The following is a 26,288-nucleotide window of genomic DNA, read 5'->3' as shown; positions in this document are numbered from 1 at the left end:
AATTATGTCAAAAAGAGCTTTGTTGTATGTGTTACAGTTACAGTAGCATGACTTAGCAATAAAATATAAACCAGAAAAGAGATAGATTTCACAGATATGCCAAATTATTACTATTTGCAAGGGCATGGAAACAACCTTCAGGGTAACAAAATGTGTGTTAAATAACTAATCCCACATTTCCTTATATCTGAAAAGAACTTAGAGAGATTCACCAGTGGCTTGACAGTAATCCTAAAATGCATTTGTTTTGAGAAGTGGCTAGAAAAGGATAGCCAGGAAGGAAACTGTTATTGGTAAAGGAAAGTAGCCATTAGTTTTATTCAGAGATGAGATTAGTGATAAGTCAGTGACACATCTGGTAGCACACATGTCTTTAGTACTGGAAGACCAGAAGGCCATGGTTTCTATTCCCATTTCATTTGATTATATTGCTAACACTGCAGTGCTCCATTTGGAGATGGGATGCTGCATAACTGAGTGTGCCATCCTTTACATTAGATGTTAAACCCAGGTCCCTTACTCTTGAGCTGATGTTACTTCAGGTAAATGCAAAATATACTATAGTACTTTCAAGAAGGAATATTGGTCCTGTAATTAACACAACAGAAAAAAAAATATTATTTACATATTTTCAAAATATGCATATTTACAGACAGAAATTAACATTTCTGTTTCATATATTTCTATTTATTACGATTTATACTTTTTTAAAAAACACCCGCACATACCTCTCAACCTGGAAACATCAAAAATCTAGATAAAGGCCCATGAAAAGCAGGTACAACTGGCCAAAAATCAGGACACTGATTAACATAAAATGTTCATGCATAATCATGTAACCCTACCCACTACAATGGAATTGTGGGATTCCAAAATGAAGACTGAAGATAATGGCAGGCATTTAAATTTCAGACTTCATATACCACAAAAAATACATAATAATGCAAAACATGTTATTCTAGCAAATGTCTGAGTTTACAGGAGCAATATTGAAACTCTAACCCTATTTTTGGGCCTTTGTCCCGACATTATTTTTGGCTTTGTCCAGATTTCTTGCTTTGGGAGAATGAAAGGCATGAAGGGAACAAATAAAGCTTGTCAAGAAATCTGATACTTCATAGGTTCATAGGTTCATAGGTTTATACTAGGCTATCTGCCCTAAGGCATTTATAAGCCTAGCCCAAATTATTGTGGCTTACGCCACCCCTTATATGAAAAAATACTGTGCCCATTAGTTTGTTGTGCCTCTGTCCAGCAGTGACACAGAGATGATTCCTGGGGTAAACCTACGATCTCCCATCCACAGGTCTAGATTTCTCTTGAACAGAGTCAGCGAGGTGCTCTGCCTCACATGGACCAGGATTTTATTCCACAGCATAGGGAGTCTCTGAGTGATAAATCTATCCCTCCAGCACGTCCTATTTATATCCGTGCTAAGGTTTAAGTCGCTTGCTCTAGTGGTTTTGGTGGATTTGGATTTTTTGAGGGGGAGCATGTCCATTAATTCCGGGTTGGACATGGCCTTGTATGTCAGGCACATGTCACCTCTGAGCAGGCGGTATGCGACTGAATAGAGCTGGAGTTTCTTCAATCTGGCAGCATATGACAGATTTTGGAGTCCCTTTATCCTATTGGTGAGGAACTTTTGGGGTCTCTCCAATTGCTGCAGATGTCGGGTGAGATACATCCCGAATGGGGCATTGTACTCGATCATTGGTCTGATAAGTGAAGAGTACAGGGGAACAATGACCTCACTAGATCTGGATGTGAATCCCTTCAAGATCAGGTGGGCAATGTAGAAGGTCTTTCTAACCACTTTAGCAATGTGAGTGTCAAAAGAAAGGCCACTGTCAACCTGGGTCCCCAGGTCCCTGATAACCTCTTCTGTGCTTAGTGGATTGCCACCTATATGGTAGCTTGGGGTTACCTTGTTTTTCCCGAAGGGTATGACTATACATTTTTGGCGTTTAACTTCAGGCCATGGCTCTGGCACCAGCTATCTGTTTCTGTGAGTCCCTTCTGAAGGATATCCGTGTCCGATGCACTTTCCACTATGGCGCCCAGTTTGCAGTCGTCTGCAAACTTTGTCAGCCAAAGTCCTCCCATGTTGGCCTGTACTTCTGAGAAGTAGATGCCAAACAATAGGGGCCAAGGACCGAGCCCTGTGGGACACCACTTGTGACTGGCTTGGAGTCTGACACAGCGCCAGCAACTCTAACCCTGTGGGTTCTGTCCTTAAGCCAGTTTGCAACCCATCTTGTGACATATGGGTTTACATTTAAGCTGGTACGTTTTTCTACAATACCGAGTGGGGTATTGTGTCGAAAGCCTTTGCAAGGTCAAGGTAGGCTGTATGGACTGCCTTTCCTCATCAATGGCCTTGGTGACTGTTTCAAGAAGTCAACCAAGTTCAAAAGGCATGATCTTCCCTTGACAAAGCCAAACTGGGTCGGGTCCAATGTCTGCAAGTCCCCTATATCTTTGTTTATGAGCTCCATTATGATCCTCTCCATAGCTTTGCAGACTAGACTTGTTAAGCTTATGGGGCGGTAATTACCAGGGTCCGTAGAGGCACCGCCTTTGTGGAGTGGGACCACAGTTGCCGTCGCCACTCCTTGGGCACGTATCCTGTGGTAAGGCTGAGATTAAACAGCTGCCTTATGTGCGGGTTTAATTCCTCATTTAGCTCATGTAGCACACAGCCGGGGACACCATCCGGTCCCATTGATGCTGTGTTTTTAGCTTTAGAGAGAGCAGCTTTCACCTGCGCATTTGAGATGTCCGGGAGGCTACACTCGGCTGGGATAGTTATCTCTCCTTTAGGGGAGGGGGTGAAGTTTGCACTGAACCTGTCTGCCAGTATGTTGGCAATGTCTGTGGGTTCAGTGATTTTTGTATCATTTTGGACTAATTCTGAGCATATCTGGGAGTTTCCACCCAGGTTCCTAACATAGCTGAAAAAGGCCTTATGATTGTCCTTTGAATCCATGGCAATTTTTCTCTCAAAATTGGCCTTAGTTGATTTTATGAGTGCTCGTATTTTTTTACTAATAATGATCAGGGGTGACTTCCCTTTTATGGATTTTGTTCTATCATGTAATAGCTTTCTCCTCTTATTGTAAAGTTTGTTAATGGCTGGGGTCCACCAGACTGGACGTTTGCCCTTTGTGGAAAGAGTCTTGGTTTTATTTGGGATTGCCTGATCCATGCAGTCCTGGAGGTGTTCATAGAAGGCATTTGTAAGGGCTTCCGCAGCTTGGGTTGTGGTTTCCTCTGGCTCAGGGGCCTTGAAGGAAGAAGCTCTTTAAGCCTTCTTCCTTTGATTAATACTGAAGGCATCATCAGGAATTAATCTGTTTCCACCTAAATATCAAAATTAAACTTTGATCCCTGGGTAAATGTTGTTAATTCTTAGCTCTGGAAGAGTTCTTGGTCTTTTTGATGCATTACTTAATTTACAATACTCCTGTTAAATGAACACTAAATGCATGACTGGCCATGGTAAATGCTCTTGCATTTGCAGACAGTACAACCAAAATGTGATGTTCATAGACTGAAACATGTTTATGCATATGTTTATTACTTGAGCTACATCAGCAGTTAACTCTTAAATGGTACAACGGGTAGTGTATGCTTCATTCAGCTTTTTCATATGGAGCCCTGACCCTGATGAGCTGTATCGGTCACCTGATAATGCTGATGAAAACATTTTCCTGGTCTTGCTCCTAAACCGGGTCCCAATATTCCTGTTCAATGTGAGGTTCTGTGATTATTTAACTGAGCCATCATACAGCCACATTCTGAATCATTATCTTTTTGATGGCCACGATCTCAAGGGAGGATATCATTTGGTTTAATAGCATTGAACTTATGGTTGTGGCAGTGTCTTCCATGAAACTGTGTTTGGGTGTGTGTTATGGAATGCACATTTCCATTTTTTATCCAGATCCAAAACCAGCAGCTCTGAATTAAGGCTGTAGCTATACAATTTTAAACAGATTCTGCTGAGGAAGTTGGTAATGAGCTTACTGTAACTTTTGATCCTGCATCATTTATACGGCATGCTGCTCTGTTTCACATGTGAAGTTATAGATGCCCTCCCTTTTACTTTAGATAAGGCTAATTTGTTTACATATAAACCAAACTGGAAAGGCAGGACTCTGCAGCCAAAAGTATTAGCACTTTAATTCTCTTTATTTGATATAAATCGGTTTGGGATGTTTAAGTTTTCATTTCTGAAGAAGTTCTATTGTATATCAAATGAAGAGAACTAAAGCACTAATACTTTTGATTGCCAAGTCCTGCCTTTCCAGTTTGGTTTACTGGTTTATCTTTGGGATTACTTTTTATTTTATTATAGTTTCTTTACACAGGCTTCTGGGCTTTTCAATCAAGGTACATCACCACACGTGGTGCAGCTCTTTTTGAAGATTGGAATTTTGGAAAGTAATTGTTGTCTCAGAAGCATCACAGAGATGTACTGGACTTATTACATTTGCGTCCAGTTGAGGACTTTTGCGTTTCATGAAATGGCAGTGTTATTTGTTACCTTTCATATTGCAGTAATGCAGATTTTTATTATGACTGCCAACTGTATCACATTTGAAGGGCATTTATTACTTATTTCACAAATGCCACAATGCTTGGCATCAGACATGGCATGGGACTTCAGTTGTAGCTGATATTTCACACTAAGAAAAGAAAGGGATTGAGAAAATAGTATAATTTGAAGAACAGATGAGGGTAAACTGTCCAAATTAACTTTTCAGAAAGTTAGAATAAGGAAGTCGCCACAATGACTGCCTAAGCAGGGACTGGACTTTTCTTGTCATTACTCTCTACTTTACGTGTTTCATTTATTTATATGCAACTCATGGGTGAATAGATTGTGCATTTTCTATTTTTCTTTTAACTACAACGCTGTTCTCTTTAAAGGGAAACTTCAGTTAATTATTATAGTTATACGTGCATTTTTCTAATGAGTGCATTGGTATTGAAAACTCTGTCTGTATCTCTCCACTGCGGCAAATGTAGGCATGGACGGATCATTTTCTGCTTCATTCACTTACACATTTCTCTAGCTGTTGTCTTTGGTCTGCTTGTAGAGTCTGGCATAAGTGGGCTGAACTCAGTCTTTCTGCATCTACCAAGCCCACCCCAGTCTCCGAGTCTGACAGTCAGCTATAACTTAAAATTGCAAATAAAAAAAAAAAAAATTGGAAATTAAAGGAGTCACACAGAAATTCATGGCACCCTATTATTTTCCCCTCAAAACTGGAAAACACTGAGGAATTCACTATGGATGAGAGGTATACACCCTCAATGTTATTCATCCATAACTGACTCCAACTCCTTCTTCCACAATCATAATCTGATTTTTTTTTTTTGCAATATATCTGCCAAAATCCATTCCCCATTAGATAAAATTTTACTCAGTCTTTCATTCCACATAACCCACATTACATAAAATAAATGATTATCTACGCTTCTTACATATTCTTTTTTCTTATTCTTATAATATACATGCATACATAATCATATTAATATCTACAGTGTATACGTCAATAATATTCCCCATTTTTTTCTTCACACAACTTTTTACAGAGTTTCACCACTCTTTCACATTTCAGAAAATGTTTTGGTATCTCATCTTTCCCATATAATAAATACAGTCTATTAATTTTTGTTTTATATGTCATACCCCCTTTATTGTTAACTTATTTATTACCAGTATTTATAGAAATGAGTTCTGACATTCTGTTATCTTGTTATAACACTTTATCCTCACTTTAATGGCTTTAATAGCTTCTTCTTATAAATTTCACCATGGATTTACATAAAACTGTTATTTCATCACATTATTGTACTGCATTCTTCTTTCTCTACGTTATCAACTTTTTGTTTTCCATGATAGCATTGTTTCTTAATAATTATTAATGTTTGCATTTATATTTGCATTTTTTCTTGTTCCTTATTCTCATCTTCCAATTTTTTGTACTTGTATTTAAATATTCTTATAATTACATTTTCATTTTCTTCCTTTACCCACTTTAATACTCTCTATAAGTTTATAGAAGCCAAATAAACAACAGAACTTAGCGACTTTAATCCCCCTTCTTCTTCATTCATATATACCACACCACTTTTCAGTGGTTTTAATCTTCAGCATCATATAAAAAATACCAGTTGCACAAATTCCTTTTCATATTTTACTGGAATTTTACTGGAATCATATAAATATTTAACATATATGTTATTTTCCTGTTAATACTGAATTTGCCATATAACCCTTTTTCCTGAATGCTAATCTGTATACCCTACACCCTCTACAGAATTTATATTTCTCTCATTTCTTTTATCAAACACTGCAATTGCATAATAACTCCATACTTATTTTTTTTTCCAAAATTGTATTCCTAGCAATGGCACTTTATTCATCCATATTCAATTATTTCTATTCAAAATCATTCCCATTTCCATTAAAAAATGATTCAGTCAAACTAGCACTTCCATAGGTTCATAGGTTCATAGGTTCATACTAGGCTATCTGCCCTAGGGCATTTATAAGCTTAGCCAGAGTGTGTTTGGCTTTCGCCACCCATTTTAAATTAATTTTGCTATGCCTTTTTTTGAGGTTAGTATACTGTGCCTCTGTCTAACAGTGACACAGAAGTGATAGCCGGGGTAAACCTACGATCGCCCATCCACTCATCAAGATTCCTCTTGAAGAGAGTCAATGTGGGACTCTGCCTAACCTGGACTGGGATTTTATTCCAGAGTGAAGGGAGCCTCTGGGTTATGAATCTGTCCCTCCAGCATGTCCTATTTATTTCAGTGCTGAGGTTCAAGTCTCTCGGCGTGGCTCGATGGGATTTGGATTTTCTGAGGTGCAGCATGTCCATTAATTCCGGGTTGGACATGGCTTTATCGTCAGGCACAGATCGCCTCTGAGCAGGCGGTATGCCACTGAGTAGAGCTGGAGTTTCTTTAACCGGGCAGCATATGGCATCTGTTTGAGCCCTTTGATCCTCTTGGTGAGGTACTTTTGGGGTCTTTCCAGTTGCTGCAGGTGTCTGGTAAGGTACATCCCAAAAGGGGCATTGTACTCAATTATGGGCCTGATGAGGGATGAGTAAAGAGGCACGATGACCTCCCCTGATCTAGATGTGAATCACTTCATGACTAGGTGGGCTATATAAAATGTTTTTCTAACCACTTTGGCCACGTGGTTGTCAAATGAGAGATTGCTATCAACTTGGGTCCCCAGGTCCCTAATGACTTCTTCTGTACTTAATGGATTACCACCTATGTGGTAATTTGTGGGCACTTTGTTTTTGCCAAAGGGGATGACTATACACTTTTTGGCGTTTAGCTTGAGGCCATGGCTCTGGCACCAGTTGTCTGTTTCTACGAGGCCCTTTTGGAGGATGCTTGTGTCGGCTGGAGAATTGATTATGGTGCCCAGTTTGCAGTCATCTGCGAACTTGGTCAGCCACAGTCCTTCCGTGTTGGCCTGTACCGCCGAGAAATATATACCGAACAAGAGAGGTCCCAGGACTGAGCCTTGTGGGACGCCACTTGTAACTGGTTTGGAGTCTGACATGGCTCCAGCAATTCTAACCATGTGGGTTCTGTCCTTGAGCCAGTTTGCAACCCATCTAGTGACATGGGGGTTTATATTTAAGCTGGTGAGCTTATCTATAATGCCAGAGTTGGGTATTGTATCGAAGGCTTTTGCGAGGTCCAGGTAGGCTGTGTGGACCACCTTCCCCTCATCAATGGCCTTGGTGACTGTTTCAAAGAAATCGACCAGGTTTAAGAGGCAGGATCTGCCCTTAACAAAACAAACTGGGTAGGATCCAGTGTCTGTAGGTCCCCAATATCTTTATTTATGAGGTCCATGATGATCCTTTCCATAGCTTTGCAGACCAAGCTAGTCAGGCTTATGGGGCGATAGTTTCCAGGATCCGTTGAGGCACCACCTTTGTGGAGAGGGACCACTGTTGCTGTACGCCACTCTTTGGGTACATATCCTGTAGTAAGGCTAAGATTGAACAGTAGTTTTATGTTTGGGTTTAGCTCTTCTTGGAGTTCATGTAGGATGCAGCCCGGGACACCATCTGGTCCCATTGATGCTGTGTTTTTTGCCTTGGAGAGGGCGGCTCTTACCTGAGCATCTGAGGTGTCAGGGGGGCAGCACTCTGTTGGGATAGATATTTGCCCTTTTGGTGGGGGGGGGGGGTTTGCACTGAACCTGTCAGCTCGGATGTTGGCAATGTCTGTGGGCTCAGTGTATTTTTTGTCATTTTGGACTAATTCTGAGCATATCTGGGAATTCCCACCCAGGTTCCTAACATAACTAAAAAAAGCCTTGTGATTATCCTTAGTGTCCTGTGCAATTTTTCTCTCGAAGCTGGCTTTAGACGATTTTATGAGTGCCCGTAGTTTTTTGCTAATACTGATCAGAGATGCCTTCCCTTTTTGGGATTTTGCACTATCATGTAGTAGCTTCCTCCTTCTATTGTATAGTTTGTTTATGGCTGGGGTTCACCAGACAGGACGTCTGCCTTTGGAGGATTGGGTCTTAGTTTTATTTGGGATTGTATGATCCATGCATTCCTGAAGGTGTTCATAGAATGCGTTTATAAAGGATTCTGCGGTCTGGGCCGTATTTTCCACAGGCCCGGGGGCTTTGAAGGATTTTGCCTTGGTTTTGAGGCATGTGAAATTTGCTTTAGAGATGTTTTTCACTGTGGTTTTCTGGGCAGGGGGTGGGGTCGGGATGTGAATATCCAGTGAGATTAGTTTATGGTCTGATCTTACCAGTGAGGGATACACTTCTGGTCTGGAGCATAGTGTCCCCATGTTGGTGATGATCAGGTCCAGTATGTTTTCCCCTCTTGTGGGAGTGGTAACAAGTTGTTCCATAGCATTTGAGTTTATAAATTCTAGGAACCTTTGGGCTAGGGTGTTGGAGCTAGAGTAATGCTCCCAGTCTATGTTTGGGTAGTTGAAGTCGCCCAATATAATGGTGTTTGGAGAGACCTTCATATTTTCCAGTATTCTCAGGAAGGCTGAGTGGGGTTCCTGTGTTTGCGAGGGTGGTCTGTAGCAGGCTATAAACTGGAAGGCAGTTTTACCCACAGTTAGTTGCACATGGATAGTCTCTGATGCTTCGTGCTGTGCCACCAACCTGGAGGTGTGGGTATCTTTGATGAATATTGATACTCCCCCTCCTTTTGTGGTGCGGTCCAAGTTTTGGGGCCGAAAAGCATGGTATGAGGTATAACCTGGTAGTCCTGGGGTGCTCTCGGGAGCCTTGAACCAGGTTTCTGTTACTGCACAGATATCGATGTTCTCCATGCTAAGGAGAGTTTCGAGTGCATGCATCTTGAGCTTTAGACTTCTGGCGTTGAGTAGCATTACTCTTAGTTTCTTATCCCTTGTGATACCTATGGAGGTGGGTTTATCTTTTGAGCCTTGCCTAAAAAAGGCACTATGGGGGTAGCAAGAGTCTTTGCCAATATCCGAAAGCCCAGGGGTGACAGGTGCAAGCCATCCCTAGCGAAGCATTGTGGCTTGTCAAGCATGTCATCCCAGTTGAATGACACCAACACTTAAGCCAATTGTTGAAATTGATCATCTTGTCTTCATATTGTGGCATCATTCTTGGTGAGGGTAAGATGCTACTCAAGGTCAGGGTCATACCGGCCTGGGCTACATGCTCAGAGAGCTCCTCTATGTCTCTTTTCATGTAGTCCAGGGAGGTACGTCTCAGCTCATTCACACCAGCATGGACAATGACTGAGTCATATTTGTACTTGCCTTGGAGTGACCTGAGTGCTTGTGCTATGTGGTGGATCCTAGCACCTGACAGGCAGCTCACCGTGACCTACTCCTTGTTCAACCTGGTGAGCGGGACGTCAGTGTGCCTGACGATAGAGTCACCTATTACAAGTGTATCAGGTGTGTTGTTTAGCCTTAAGGGCTGTGACTGTTCGGCACACTGACTTTGTGAGCTATGTGTTGCACGTGTTTTGTTTTGGGGTAGCGGTTGCTTGGGTGTCTGCTTTGGAGGTCTCTGCTGCTTCGGCAGATTTTTATTTAGAGCCTCTGAGTATGTTTTTGTGTGTTTATGTGTTTGGTTTGTTGTCGTGGTAGGTCTATGTGAGACTGGAATTGTAGTGAGTGTGGTTTCCTTCTCCTCCTGACTGGTTACGCCAGTACTGAGTTGAGAGAGCTTAGCCTCCAGTTTGGCTATATGGTTACATCTCTCACATGTGTTGGAATTTGTTGGGAGGAGGAGAGGGTTGTCTGTGTACATGAGGCAGTTGTAACATTGCCTCAAGATTCCCAGATTCACCAGCTGGACCGGAGAGGAGATTGACAACTGACCTTTGGACATGCTAGAATAGTATTGGGAATTCCTTTATAATTGAAAAAAGGGCCAATGGGGAACAAGGTACTCAAGGGGAGTTTGTGAGGGTGTAGTGCTTTTAATTTTTTAGAGCTGACTTATATAATTGCTTTAGTGAGCAAGTGCCAGGTAACTTAAATGCAATGTGTTACAGGTAACTTAAATGCAAAAACGACATACAGTAACTTTCTTTCAAGTGAAACAAGGAAATAAGTACAGTAAGTAATGCAGATATCACTAGGGATCCACAGAAGTGCTAGAAGGCCGCGTTTTAGGTGGAATTAGCATTTCAGGGAAATAAACAAACAACAAGCATACAAACAAAGCTAGATTCAGCAGGCCTGGATCTAGTCTATGCTACAGCAAACAAGGTGTACCAATTTCAGTAAGAAACAGTTAGAATATGCAGGTACTATAAGCCTTTAACCAGAAATTCCCTGCTCAGAAGGGCAGAGTCCAGCCTCTCCTCCCACAAGAGTGCAGACCGCAATCCTTCTTAACGTAAAATAACTTGCCTGAAGCCCAAGTGCTTAAACCAGAACTAATACACTTTTAGAATAACAGACACTGAGCTCTCATTCAGCAGTTCCCAACTTAGAAGGATGTAAGCTACCTGTCCTGCCACCACAGTGCAGGCCAGAAACCTTCCTAATGTGAAACAACTGGTCTGAAGCCCAAGTGCTTAATCCAAAAGACTTCCGGCATCCATATTTTGTTTTTAGTAACTATAAGTGTATAATCTGCATATGTCAAACTGCCAGCATCACCACATCCTTTTGCATAACACATCCAGCATCTTTCATCATCTAAACTATTTCACTCACTATCACATTCTCCACCAACGCAAACAATATTCCACTCATGGGACACCCTTGTCTTATACCACACTTGATGCATATTTTTTACTCAGGCACCCTTTCACTAACACCCTCACTCTACTTTTCTAATAACTTGACATATATACTCCCCTAATTCTTTTACCTATTCCATACTTCTTCATAACATTCCACAAAGCATCATGTCCTACAGTATCAAATGCTTTGCTAACATTACCTACCATAAGGTTTTCATCCTGCCTTTTACTTATAACATCATCCATAGTTTTTCTCACAACCAATAACCTTTTCCTTTTTATACCATATATGCTGTATTCAGTAATACCCCATCCTTCCTTCCATTCGCTTCTGCATTATTGTCATAAAAATGTATAATCTGCGCTATTTAGTATAATGGGTCTCCAATTTTTTTATTTAATCCTTCTCATCTTTCTTCCATATAAATTGTAATATCTCACTACATAACTATTCATAAACAAACCCTTACTTCAACCACTTATTTAGTACATTTGCAAAATGTTCTGTTTGCCCCTCCATGAATTTATTGCTTATTTCCTCCCTATCTGGGCCTGATACTGAATCAACATTTCATTTCCTAAGTACTTCATAAAATTCACTAATAGTAGTTTGTTTTTCAAAATGTTCTTAAATTAATTCTGGAAATGTCTTTATTTTTCATTCTCTTTCTCTTATCTTCAATCCTTATACTTTTATACATATTTTCCAAATGTTCTTTTTACCACTCCTTTTACACTTTTAATTTCTGTCATTATACCAATGTCATCCTTTACTATTTTACCCAAATATGCAGATACCGCCTCCCTTCTCCATTGTATACAATATCTCTTCCTAAACAGTGATGCCTTCATTGTATCAATTTATTTTATATATTTATTTTAATATCATAATGCTCTGTTGAATTTTTCTCTAAATCCTCTAATATCGTTCTATATTTTCCCATACTTCACTGTCTCTTTCTTTCTTCTTTTTAACTTCAATCTACCACTCAGACCAATTCTTAAAGATGGCCTTCATGGTTATATGATGCTTACATAACTATAATACTTTCTACTCTCCAATTTCATTCCATACATTTTCATTTATTCTTTTTATTCCATTTCCTGTTTTATCTATTTCTTCCATCACCTTCACCCATATTGCTAAATGGTCTGAAAAAATGTGACAACTGCTACCCCACTACATCCAATAATGCAAAATAATCAATTTCAGGTCCAAGTTCCCCTTCCATAAGTCCACTGACATTTGCTCCACACAGCTATTTTACCACATTGTATCACTTCCTGTATTATTTACACCTTTCCATTTCTTTTTACATCTTCCCCTTAAATCACAATTAAAGTCCTCTGCAATTATAGCTATAATGTTAATTACCACATAGTCTAAGAATTGATGAAATATATTATCCCTTTTCTTGCTAGATATATATGCATAAAATGCTGTAATTCTATAAAATATTTTGTCCAACTCACATATACAACAGTTAGCCTTCCCATCCTTACCAGCACTGCATCCAGTATTTTTACTTTTTTTTATACAACGCTGCCACTCCAGAACAACTTTCACTTCCTAAGTTCCATATTATATTTTTACCCCATTTTTCTGTTTACAGTCTTTCTTCACTTGTCATGATCTTACAGCCTCTAACACAATAACATCCACATCGCATTTATTACACCAGTCCAGTCCCTATACTTCTTACAGAGTTAAAAACTGTTCATTTACAGAAAGTACTCTAAATTCTTTATTTTGCTTCTTTTTAAGTTTAGGGGATTTTTTTTTCTCTTTGCCCTATTAAACATTTTTCCTGGGTTTATATACAAATAATTTGTGATCAACAAAATAAGATTTCACTGGCTAGAACTTCAACAAAATTATTAGTGTTAACCCTTCTCTGACCTCTGTTCCTGCATGCAGGCTCTCACCTTAATTTCTTCTCCATATTTTTCTTCTTCTTCTGCAGTTTCTTCTTAACCTAGTTCTCCCTCTCCCTGGCCTCTTGTCATTCTTCATGTATGTTTTATTCCCTTTCCACTTCTTTTTCATTATTTACTGTTTACTCTTGACAATCCATCCAAAATTGTCCTTTTTTAACATAACTTGATTTTAGCCAAGCATCTTTTTGCTGTATGTCCCTTTTCCACATACTGTTTGCATTGTTTCTTGTCACAATCATTAATTAAATGAAAAAAATTGCTACAAAAGTAACCTGATTTGGATCACCTTTAACACACGGAATGTTCAGTACACCGACAACTAAGATCCCATGACCACTTCACCGACATTCTCAATCACCGACAGTGCAATACACCAAACTACCATACACCGACATTAAATTCACAGACAAATGAATGTTTAACTGTCCATATGAAAATGAGGAACAGAGTAGTTGCACACAAACCTGCTTGAAAGTAACTTACAGAAAGTAGTGATCATGCAAGACATATCCCAACAATGTGTTGAAATCACAGTAAGAAGTACAAAATAATGAGTGGAGAAAAAATAAATTATATTGCAACATATCCAAGTCCCAGAGGCATTAAATGCAAGAACAGCTTCCTCCAATAGAAATACGTACCAGCCATACTAGGTCGTCCTCACTTCTGAATGTAAGCCAAAATATACCGCATACTCCAGACAGTACGTTGTAGTAACTGAGCGTTAAACAACAGTAAATGTAGGATAATAATACCATGCACAAACGAATGCTGAAACAGTGCACTCACCAAATAATGTTATACCCATTCCATGGAATGCACACAAGTCACCTCTCCTCATTACATTTTTAATAATCGCGCTATGCTCTGAACAAACTCAAGGAATGAATACTCAGTTCTATACTGAATTACTTATACTTTTCAACGTAGCTGTCTTCATTGCCGGCCAATCAGCTGTTGGTAATGTGTAGTGTCGGCATAATACATTGTCAGTGAACTAGTCGTAAGATCTTAGTTGTTGGTGTACTGAACATTTGGTGTGTTAAAGGTGATCCCCTGATTTAGGCTGGCAAACAGATCTTAATGTTTCTCTATTAACAGCCACAATAAACAAACTGGCTGTATTACATGAAATGCTATTGTGCGGGTATATATACATTGCAGGAACATTGGGTTACAGTTGTTTAAATTACTTGATTAATTAATTAATCAATTACCTGTTTCTGAGTGTTTTTAATTAATGAGATTGTATATAATGTTAGCTCTTGCTTAATTAATTGAGATCTGATGAAGCGTACCTGTAATGTACGCAAAAGCGCTTATCTTGTCTGTACATTAAAAATACTTTTGCTTTTCATGGTGGTCCGCCATCATCTTTATCAAGTTATACCTCACATTTTTTATGAAAGTGAACCTTCAGGTAGCAGCGTTTTACCTTTTGATATTGATTTATTTTTGTGTTTTGTTAACGAAGCTACCACACGATGGATACTACTATCGTTGAACTAGACTACAATCCGGAAGGGAGAGACCTGAACCAGAGATGGAATTGTATTACTGAACAGCGTCACAACCCTCTACTCAGTTTGGAATTACAACAACCAACATCAGTTGTAAAAACAGGTACTGTGGAAAATTTAAATGAATTCAACACATTGAGTAGAGACCTGGAAAATAACCTGTATAAATTACAAAGACTATTATGGCAGAGACGCCATATGGAAGCATGCTTACATTTCAATGTCATTCCTCGTGGGATGAGGGTATTATGCATGCCTTCCTATGGTGAGAGCCATCCTGAGTTACTGAGGAGATGGCAGAAATTGAATACTGAACTCAGCAACAGTTATATCAAATTACTTATTGACTACTTTACACCGATTGAGGCAGAACTCAACATGAAAGCAGAGGCTTTAAATAAAGACATACGTGAGAGATTTAAAGGGGCAATTTATGAAAGAAGGCTTGGAAACTTGTATTCTCAAATAGCTGCATACAGCGATAAGCTAGAACAAATTAAGCACCGCAAACTTCAGCGGGACTATAAAGATTTCTCCATGGGCCAAGTTTTTGTATGGCCGAGAAACAGCAATCGTGATTCAACACAACAGAAACCTTCTAATGTAAATTTATTTGTTGATAACCCCAATGAACTATCATCTGGGAATGTGTCTTGCCCTTTAAATGATACTCCAGTAGCTGGCATGACTGATGCAGGTACTTTGGTTACGTCACCATCAGGAAGTGGTGAATCAAGCGTTAGTGAGAGGAAAGACACCCCCCCACGGAACCAACAAGCTTTCGTAGCAAAGAAAAAAGAAAATGCTTTGTGAGCAAAACCGAAATTGTTTACGGGGAATATGGAGCGTTTTTTACCTCTTCCAGTCCGGACGCGGTTAACATCGAGAAGCAGATCCAACAGCCAGGGTCGCAGAAAGAGGAAGTACTCAGGCGAGAATTCCGTACAGAGAAGACGGACAAGAGACTGAAAGACTTAGTATTTAATTTTTCCAGGTTTGATGTTTCTTCAGTTGACTATCTACTTTTGAACAAAGGGTTATCATATATTCCATCACAAACTAGTAGTTTAAGTGAATTATTAATGGATTTAAGATTGTTTGGACGTTCAGTATCCCTGAAACTTTTGTTTTCTACTGGTGTACATAATAACTGTGATAACATTTCAGTATTTAATTTTAAATGAAAAAGCATGTTTATACCTGCACCACGGGCACATCTTGAGTGTTTTATGAAAATGTGTGAGAATGATTTCTACACATATTTTTTAGGACATGCACATAAATGTTTGTTTCATAATATAAGCAAAGAGGAATGGTACTCTTTGCATGCTTTACGTAACAACACTGAATTAGTTATTAAGCCTGCAGACAAGGGGGGGGCGGGATTGTGCTGATGAATATGAAAGACTACAATGACACTATGTTTAAAATGCTAGAAGATGTTGATACTTATAGTGAAATTAATCAGGAAAAGCTAGAAAAGATAGTAAATGAGATATACAATGACTTGTATGATTTGCTGATGTGCAGACAAATCAATCATGATTTGTATTTATATTTTCTAGTTGAACATCCTTGCATACCCTATATCAAAGGCTTACCTAAGATACACAAAAATATCCTTCCTTTACCAATGAGACCTATAGTAGTAGGCGAAGGCTGGATAACAGAGACGATTTCCATTTACATAGAGAAAAAATTAAGTCCATTAGTTAAGAATATTCCATCGATATTAAGGGACACATATCAACTTATAGATACATTGGATCTACTTTTTAAGGATGGTTTACCTGATACCTGTATGTTAGTCACCCTGGATGTAAAAAACCTATTTACTTCCATTCCGAATTATTATGGTTTGCAAGCAATTGGGGAATTATTGAATCATATTACGGAGTTCACTAATGATGAACAAATATTAATTGGCGCATTACTGGACATAGTTTTATCTAATAATGTTTTTATGTTCAACAATAAACTATATCTACAGAAATGGGGTGTCGCCATGGGCACCCCATGCGCTAACACATATGCAAATTTAGTTGTTTATCAATGGGAAAGAACATATCTTTTCAACAGTAGATATTACTCCAAAATATTATTATATAGGATATTTGTAGATGACATATTACTGTTTTGGAATGGCACGTTGAATGAACTGAATGAGTTCATTAATTATTTAGAATCCACAACTGAATTTTTGAGATTCACTTTGGAGTCTTCTAGACATAATATTGATTTCTTAGATATTACCATCAGGAGAGATGAACAAAATCACATAGCCACTTCATTATTTAGAAAATCCTGTTGGAAAAATACCTTACTATATTTCAACAGTATGCATCCTAGATTTACATTCCCCAATATTGTTAAAAGTCAATTTATTAGGCTTTCTAGATTATGTAAAGACCCCTTGATTTTGAAGGAAGAAGCTGATCTTATGGAAGATCTATTCATAGAGAGAGGCTATAATAGTACTATGGTCAGAGATACTAGAAATTCAATAATGAATTAACCTACTCAGAGCATGAAACAGAAATTCACTGCCCAAAAGGGAATATATAAAACAAAGAATGATCCCAAAGTGACTTTCATTACAAGATTTACGAATGATATTAAGGAAATCATCAGAATAATATCAAAAAATTGGCATGTGCTTACAGTAGACATGGATACAGCAAAGGTGGCAGGTATAAGACCAAGCTTCACGTACAGAAATAGTAAAAACTTGAAGAGACTATTATGTATTGAACACACTAATCCTGAAGTCAGGCAATTTAGACACCCTAAATCATTTGGAACTTTTCCATGTGGTAAATGCAATATGTGTGGAATGATCACCAGAGAACAGACCTTTATACATCCGACATTGGATTACAAATTTGAGCCAAGGTTTTTTGCCTCCTGTGATGACACAAATTTGATATATTTAGCTAATTGTGATCTATGCCATGCCTATTATGTAGGCATGACAACCAGGAGACTGAAGGATAGGATATATAACCACACATATGACATCAGGAAATCTGACCAACGTAATGCTTTAGCCAAGCATTCCATGTCCCATTCAGGACACAGTTTTAAATTTAGAGTACTACAAATAATACGTCCCAACAAGAGAGGTTGAAATAACATGAACCATCTCAAAACAGTAGAACTTGAATGGATATTTAGGTTACGAGCACATCAGGATCCAGGTCTTAATCAGTTTACCATCAAACCCTTACTTGAAGCACGTAAATTGAAATAAGGGTTTTGGTAAGCATGGAAGAGATGGATGTGCCTAATACTAGATCAAGATTCTATTTTTAGACTTGCTACAGTGTTAGGCATATACATTACTATGAATTTGACCTGTTTATTTATTTATTTATGTTTGTATATATAACAGAAAAAGTGGCAGCACCTTTTTTAGAGGCATTGAGTATTTCATTTATTTATTTAGTTAATATTTAAGTCATACCATTTATGTTATTATATATTGTTTTTATATATTGATTGTATTTAAGCATCATAAGTATACATACATAATCAGATTTTTACATGCTACTTATAGTAAAGTCATATACCTAGGTATATATACATGCAGACAGAATCAAGTTATTTATAAATATTAATTTATTTGTTATATTTATGTTTTTATTTATTATCATGGCTATTATCAGTATTTACTTTGGATATATTTAGTTTGAGAATTTTTATTAACTGATCTTTGGGCTCTGGGCTGTATTACATGAAATGCTATTGTGCGGGTATATATACATTGCAGGAACATTGGGTTACAGTTTTTTAAATTACTTGATTAATTAATTAATCAATTACCTGTTTCTGAGTGTTTTTAATTAATGAGATTGTATATAATGCTAGCTCTTGCTTAATTAATTGAGATCTGATGAAGCGTACCTGTGATGTACGCGAAAGCGCTTATCTTGTCTGTACATTAAAAATACTTTTGCTTTTCGTGGTGGTCCGCCATCGTCTTTATCAAGTTATACCTCACATTTTTTACGAAAGTGGACCTTCAGGTAGCAGCGTTTTACCTTTTGATATTGACATTGTCAGTGAACTAGTCGTAAGATCTTAGTTGTTGGTGTACTGAACATTTGGTGTGTTAAAGGTGATCCCCTGATTTAGGCTGGCAAACAGATCTTAATGTTTCTCTATTAACAGCCACAAAAAACAAACAAACAAAAAAAAAAGCACATGACAAGTACTTCATTATGTTTTTTTTCACATTTCAGAAAAATTTCCATCCTCCACCCTCCATTCATTAAGTTTCTCTCATCTCTTACTTTCACAATATAATCAACAGTTTCACACAAGCCCTGCATGTATTTAACATCTTCTTCTAGCTCATCAGTTCTAAAGAACAAAGTAACATTTTTACCATTTAAGTTGCTATGAAAAACAAATAATTGTTCAGCAGGTAAATATCCTCCTTTTAGTTACACCTTTGCAGAAATTCCATCCTCAGTCCCTCAGTTTCAAATGCTAAGTCACAAAAAATTTCTGTCCCTATATGTATAAAAGATTGAATTGCTTGAGCTTTAAAACCTAGAACAATTACTAAATTTGTCCTATGCTTTTTTCTTTTATTTTCAATCACTACTGCAAAAGTTTTAAATGCTGCATTCTCTGCTTCCACATCACGTGGTTCCTTGTCCACATTGCAATCCTCAGTACTTCTGAAAAATCTGGCATGTCACCTCATGAAACAGCAGAAGTGTCACCTAGATCATACAGCTCAACTGCTTTCAACAGAATGTCATCTGCAGGCACTTCTGATGCCAGTTCAGTTATCTACAGCACTCTAACAGATTCAATTATTTCCTTTGCCACTGTGACAACTAAATGCTGCTCATCTGCATCATCCACTACACAGGAAACTTTATTAGCATTCTGATACTCCATTATGAATACTTTTTCCAAATTCACATCTTCCTCCTCTAAACTCTCTATAGCTTTTCTCGCCTCCTTCATGCTGTTGCTTCCCTTAGGCCTGTTCCTTGCTTCTGTAAGAACCCTCTGACCCCATCCAGCAGCTCCAAAGAGTAGTGGAAGTTCATTGATGCCCTGCCCAAATTTCCCCTAGTAATATAAATACCACCTCAGGTCTCTCCCCTTAAAAGAGGCCACTGGCATAGTAGGACTAACCTGGTCTACAAAGGATAAATACAAAATATAAGGCTTGATATTTAGGCTAAGTCTGTTACTTTAACAGTTCATAATCCACATATGAAAGTAATGCTGGTTGCAATATATATATATATATATATATATATATATATATATATATATATATATATATATATATATTACACATGAGAATTTCATAATTGTAAAAAAAGAGCTTCTGATATTTTTTTAGCTAAGGATATAAGTTCAAATATAGGAAGTTATTCAGAATGCTTATCATTATAATAGTTCTGGAATATAGATGTTTTCCTATGTATTTCAATGAAGATCATGGAGTTAATTTGAAAGATAATTCATTCCATATTACAACTACATCTATTTGATCTGTGGTATCAGTCAGCTATTTCTGAAGTCTTTAAACTAAATAGCAACTAAATCCTAAGCAGATTTATTTCCCCTGGTATGTATTTCCCACCTTAAATACTGAACCCAATACTTTCTCATTATGACAGTTTCAACCACTCTGTGGCATTTTATCCTAGTCAGAGCTTCTTGATTGCATGCTGCATTGGGGCTGAAAAATATCTTGTGATACTATCTTTAGGAATGTGTCGCCGTTGTTCTTACGTCACTTGGCATATCACTTTTATACTAGTCAGAACTTCTTTAGTGCATGCTTCATTGGGTCTGAAAAAAGTCTCATGATAACTTTCTTTAGGAATTTATCACCCTTGTTCTTGCATTATTTGGCATATCACTTCAGAAAATCTTTTACCAAAGAAAAGATACAAAATAGAGCAGGGTACCTGTAGCTCTTTTTATTATTTGATGGCCACAGGACTATTCAGACTCAAACTCCTCAACTCTTTCTTTTGATGTGTAAAGTTGCATCATTTCCCTTCATTGAGGCCATACACCTACTGACAGCTGTGCACTCTGAAGGTGAATAAGCCTGATTATCAACTGACAACAACTTCACTACGTAGGAAGCACTATCAACACATGTGTAATCAGTAAATGAAAAGCTATATTTTCAATGTATCAAATTCAGTATTTGATAATGAGAAGTAGATAATAGATCATACTATACTTTATTGCATGTATGTAATTCAAAAGATTTTGAGAACACAGGAGGGTTCAGTTTGTTTCTGCTATTTCTAACTTTTCAGAATCTAATTGTCAGCTCCATTGACCTAGAGGGATAAAGTTCTGATAACTACCATGGAGACTTAAGTCTAACTAGCAGTATGGATACCTATTGGAGTTTTTTGGAGGAAGATGCCTTCAAAAACCACTTATACACCCATCAAAGCAAACAAAAACACAACACATAATAACACACACCAGTGTCTCAGCAAACAAGACCGTAAGGTGAAACACCAGTAAACTTAACATACTAGTCATAGGAGACTCCATAGTGAGACAAACAGGTATCCCCCTCACTAAGCTGGATAAGGAGAAGGTAATGGTTAGCTAGCTGTCAGATCCCAGGATCCATCAGATCACACTCAAGTCACTCAGCCACAAGTACCAGTATGGCTCAAGGAGGTATGAATGACCTGAGACATCCCTCCCTGGACTATATGAAGAGAGACATGATTGAGCTCTCAGATTATGCATCACAGGTAGGTATGAGCCTCGCCTTGAGCAGCATTCTACCTTCACCAAGGATGATGCCACAATACAAACAAAAAATGATTGACTTTAACAACTGACTTAATTTCTGGTATCAGTCCAAGGGGATCCAATATTTGTCAGCCTGGGAGGACATGATTGACAGACCATGCTATTTTGTCAGAGATGGTCTGCACCTGTCTTCTCTAAGCTTTTGGATACTAGCAAATGTGTTATACACCACTATAGTGCCTTTTTAGGCAGTGTCAAAGTAACCAGCCTCCCATTGTAACAAAATCTTCTCTTGATAATCTCAAGGTACTGCTATTCAGTGTTAGGAGTCTAAACAAGAAACTGCATTCCCTTAGAGCACTCCTCACCTTGGAAAAGGCTGACACTGAAGCCTGGTTCAAAGCCATGGGAAGCACACCAGATGTGCAAGACTACGACACCATCCATACATTCAGACTACCAAGTGAGCAAGAAAGAATTAAAACCGGAGGTGTATCCATCTTCATGAAGGATAAGTACACCTAAAGAATGGTGAAACAGTATGATTATTTTGAGCTAATCCATGTCCAACTAACCATAGGCAAAATCCACAACCACATTATCGATAGCTATAGATCCCTCACTATGAACCAGGAAAAACATACCTCATACCTGGACTTACTGGAATCACTCACCATGCAGCCCAGTACCTTAGTCATGGGTGATTTTAACTGTCCAACCATTGACTGGGGAACATACATGACCACAAAAATGCAGGCGAAGAGGTTCTTGGACTTTGTCAATGCAAATGCTCTGAAGAGCTGGTCAGCACACCCACTAGGGACTCAGATATCCTGGATATAGTATTCACTAACACGGGGGAGGATTGCACCCGCTAACACCCCCATTCCCCCATGTAATGTCCTCTTTGGTAAGGTCAGACTACAAAACAGTCTCCTTTCAAATAACTCTAAGGTTAGATACCACATCAAGCTCCAAAATGCTAAACACATTCTCCAAGACAAATTATCTCTTACTAAGTGATGTCATAAGAAATTTCAAAGCTCCACTGAACCCAGAAAATAAAGAATCCTATGCAGAGATGTATATCATTACTCTGTATAGCTACTTATGCAGTTGTATAGAATCAGCAGTAGCGGACCAGATTAAACCCAGGTATTACCAGAAAAAAAAGCCACCATGGTGGACCCACTCATATAAACAAGCTATACAACAAAAGAAAGAAAGTAATGGCCAAAAGTAAGCTGGAATAGAATCAGCAGAAGAATAAATCCCTCACTAGTTTAAATAAACAACTCAGAGATTTGGTCAAGTCCTCAAAAGCAAATTATCAAACAAAAATAGCCTCCCTAGCCAAAGAAAATTGCAAATCATTTTTAACTACATCCAAAATCTTAAGGGGAATATTGAGCTATGCACAGACACCTGGTTGTGGATGGTACCATGCATATTCAACTGGAGGAAATAGCCAACCAACTAGCTGACAAATTTGGATAAAACTTCAACCCCCGTCCCCACCAGTCATCCACCAAAGTATATCTGCCACCACTCCTCAGCCTGTTATTTCAAGATATCAGGTCATCTCTGTGCTCTCTAAGACTAAAAGCACTGCATCAATGGGCCCTGACAACATCCCATTTTGCCTTTTAAATAACTTAAAACATGACCTAGCAAACCCACTTGGATCCCTAGTTAACCACAGCCACCAGACAGGTTACGTTCTGACAGAATGGAGGACAGCAACAGTCATCCCTCTGTACAAGGGGGGACCATATACTGACCCAAGGAATTAAAAACCTATAAACCTGATTAGCCTCATCTGTAAGGCCATGGAAAGAATCATTATGGACCTTATCAACAGGGACTTAGGCAATATCCAGACACTGGACCCAACCCAGTTCGGATTCATTGAAAGTAGCTTGTGTCTGTTAAATCTGATTGACTTCATCAAGAAGGTCACCAAGGATACGAATGAGGGAAAGACTATGCAGCATATCACCTACCTTGACCTTGCCAAGGCATTTAACACAATTCCCCACTCGAGTATTATAGAGAAACTCTCTCAGCTGAGCATAAACCTCTAAATCACAAGGTGGGTAGCCAAATCACTCACTAATAGAATACATACTGTCAAAGTGGGTGAATTCACCTTCACCTCTAGCAATAGGCCAGTTACCAGCAGTGTACCACAGGGTTCTGTACTAGGCTGTCTCCTGTTCAGTTTTTATTTCTCAGAAGTCAAGGCAAATGTTGATGGCATTTTGCTTACCAAATTTGTAGAGGACTCCAAATTGGGGGCTGTTAATGAATCCCTGAATGATACTGATATACTGCAAAAAAATAACACAGACAAATGATTAGTGCCAGAGGCATGGATTGAAACTACATGCAAAAACTGTATAATTATTCCATTTGGAAAGCAAATACCCCAGTCGTTACAATATAGACAGCACTCCCCTAAGAGTAGACCAGTTGGCATGTGATCTGGGTACTCAGTTTGAAAGTAATCTGAACATCGACCACCATGTATCCACAATGGTGAGAAAGTCCTTCTATGGCACAACTTATAAGCAAGGGCATCAGATCCAACAGACATTGCACTTGTCCCTCATTGGACCAATAATTGAGTACAATGTGCCATTTTGCATGTATCTCACCAGACATCTGCAACAGCTGGAGCAACCCCACAGGTTTCTCACCAAGAAGGTACAGCGGATAAAAAATAAATCTCTCTCACTGTGTTCTGTTCCTACAGACTACTAAGGAGAATCTGTGTCTGGTCTACAGGGCAATCTATGATCCAGCCCTAAGGGAAATTTTACACATTCGTAAAACAAACTGCATGAGGGTCACTCATTCCAGGGATCTTAACCTAGCCTCTGACATAAATAAATCATGCTGGAGAGATAGATACATCTCTTAGAGACTACCCATTCTCTGGAACAAGATTCCCATCGGCTTCCCTGATCCTCTTCAAGCACTAAATATATCAATGGCAGAGTAATTGTAAATGTACTCTGGGGGTCGATGTCTGTCATAGACTGAGGCAGTCAGTATTAGATACCATTAGAACAGGCTCATACCTCTGTGAACTTTGTTCACCTAACTATTGAAAATTGGGAAATTCAGGTTAACTATGACTAGGCTTGTAAGAGCTCTTGGGCTATTAGCTTAGTAGTCTCCTATGAGCCTATGAACCTATAAGGATGTTAGCTTCTAAGTAACTTTACCCAAAATGCAGGTCCGGAAGAAAGGTTTACCTTATACTTTTTTTTTTTGGTTTATCCTTGCATCCCTTTCTTACAAAGCCTTTTTCCCATGTTACTACTAATTTGTAGTTACACTTTTTTAATAATTTGTCCTATATGTTTTGGGACTTCGAGACACTAATGACTAAGTCAAAAGTAACAACAGATCAAAGCACTTTTCACACTATATTGCACATTATGGCAGCATATTATCTGTCTACCACCATCACGTCAGTTGCCCTGCTAGACAGGGGTCCAGGAAAGTAAATAATGTGGGAAGAAATAGCCAGGGAATTGTTATGGCTAGGCTTGTATAGGCCCTAGGGCTGATAGCCTAGTACCAACCTATGAACCTATGAACCTATGAACCTATGAATAACTTCAAGCAGTACTGATCAGAGTTGTATATCAGATCATATTATTAATAGAACAGTAAAGATAAACAGTGATTCTTAACAAAAAAAAAACCAAAACAAAACTGTACAGTGAGGACCTGGGGACAACATATTTGAAGAATACAATTGTTTTAATCATTGAAATTGAAATTTATCATTCGATCCCACAAAAGAACTAATGAACAGTAACCCAGAAGTTGCTTTGTAATCTAAACAATTTTATCCTTATTTTGTTCTTAAAATTGGATAACTTGCATAGTCATTCAACCTCATCTGTCAATTTCGGTCTAATTTATTTATTCTGAAAAGAGCAGAGATCACATGACATTTTTGTAACATACACACACATACGCGAGCGTGTGCACACACACACACACACACACACACACACACACACACACACACAAGCACACATGCACACATGCACACACACACACACACACACACACACACACACACACACACACACACACACACACACGCACACATGCACACTCGCACACACGCACACACGTACACACACACAAACACTAATATTGTAGTGCAAATTGCAAACACAAAAGAGCCACTGGAAATAAAATCACTAACTCTCTGATATGAAGAGAAGTGATGTGATGAAACATTAATTCATTGCATGCAAAATTGCATTCAACACAATCTCCCCACAGCATAAAATTATTTAGTATTTGCCTGCAGTGCAGAATAAAGATGAAGAGTCAACATTTGAACAGATTCCCATAAATCACTTACCATAAGATTTATGAGTTCAGCACTTTTGTAAACATCATTGTAATATGTTTGCTTAATAAGCTACTTGATATGTTCCATATTCATAATGCAAAGTGAAACAACTGCATTTGAGCCCAATGAGCTATGTTGTGGAAAAATGTATTACAAACAAGCAATTGAAAACCCTAGGCATTGTGAAGAAGCAATAATTAGCAATGTCTGAATTTTAAATACATTGCTAAAAATACCAGTTCAGACAATTATTCAGAAGTTTTACAGCTCTCTTGGGAATCCAGTGTAACTCCACACAGTTAGATAAATATAGCAGGTGTTGCTGGGAAGCTTGCCCTAAAATGATGTCTCTGATCTTGTTAGAGTAATTAGCAGGAATAAAAAAAAATATTGTAGTTCCATGCACTCATGGGA

Source organism: Protopterus annectens, chromosome 5.part0 (genome assembly GCF_019279795.1).
Source record: "Protopterus annectens isolate FY-2018-M chromosome 5.part0, PAN1.0, whole genome shotgun sequence".
NCBI lineage: Eukaryota > Metazoa > Chordata > Ceratodontiformes > Protopteridae > Protopterus > Protopterus annectens.
The sequence above is the reverse complement of the archived record's forward strand: the minus strand, read 5'-3'. Positions refer to the sequence as shown.